A 1,252-nucleotide genomic window follows, 5' to 3' on the forward strand; every position below is an offset into this window, starting at 1 on the left:
AAATCACAACAACAATAACCCAATCAAAGCACAAGAAGAACACCGCATACATTAATTCATCTCAATTACAATGAGGACAAGATTACAAAATTTCAAAGTCTCACTGTTATACTATTATACTGTGCAATGTCTACCTACTTAGCCAAACTAAACATAATCAAAGCCACATTTATCCCAATCAAAATACACATAAAAATTAGGCACAACTCAACCCTCTTCAGATTCTCCTTCATGTCATTCACCACAGATAGTACCATCATCATCCTTTGAATTTCCTGGCCATCCCACAGTCGACATTGATTCTGCCTTTCTTTTTGGGTTCTGATTTGCCCAGCATATTACTGTTCTCTGAAGAAATTTTTCCTTCCACACATTCCACTTGTATTTCATCCAACCATTGGAAATACTCGCAACGCATTTGTGTGTTCTAGCACAACACGAAAATTTCAAAGGTCAGAGAACAATCGAATACTAAAACTGAATAGGAACAGACGACAAACCAAGAAGGGATATTATTCTACTTCCTCACATATTCATCACAATTCCAACCTTACCTTTCACATAGGGCAGCGTAAAAACCATCTATCAGGGTTGCTACTTGTCTTCGACTTCAACAGAACCACTGGAAGGGGACAAAAGCAATAGCCATCGTAAGTTTTGCTCACAATACCCAAAGCACCATCCACGTCGAAGGCTTGCATCGATGAATGTCTTCTCAGCGTTGCAGCTTTTTCACAAGCCCTTGCTGTATGCATCTTCCAATCTTGGATCCCCTCCTGTGAATGAACGAACAGAGAGCTTGTTAATTTGGGATTAGGACAAAGAGTTCTGATTTGGGGCAAAATGAAATCCAATTGATCTAATTTCCACCTAGGCTAACAAATTAATTATTTAGAAATTACAACTCAAATAAAACATGATTTGTCAGCAAAATCCAGTGTCCAGGTAAGCATTGTCCTCACCGGAGCTTTGTTCCGGTAAGCTTATGAATACGTTTGTCAGTTTTTAAAATTAACCAGGTACCATTTTGTCGATTACAATAATCAGGTACCACAATGTCAGTGTTTCAATCTTTCGAGTACTGATTTGGTCATTACCTCTAAAAAAAAGGTCTAAGAATCAATAAAATTTATTATTCTTTTATAATATTTTTAATTATCAATCTAATTTTTTAATTTAACAATTCAACAATATATTTTTAATAATCCAACATTATTAACTAATTATTATTTAAAAAAATAAATTCTAATAA

Source organism: Arachis ipaensis, chromosome B03, assembly GCF_000816755.2.
Source record: "Arachis ipaensis cultivar K30076 chromosome B03, Araip1.1, whole genome shotgun sequence".
In the NCBI taxonomy this organism is placed as follows: Eukaryota; Viridiplantae; Streptophyta; class Magnoliopsida; order Fabales; family Fabaceae; genus Arachis; species Arachis ipaensis.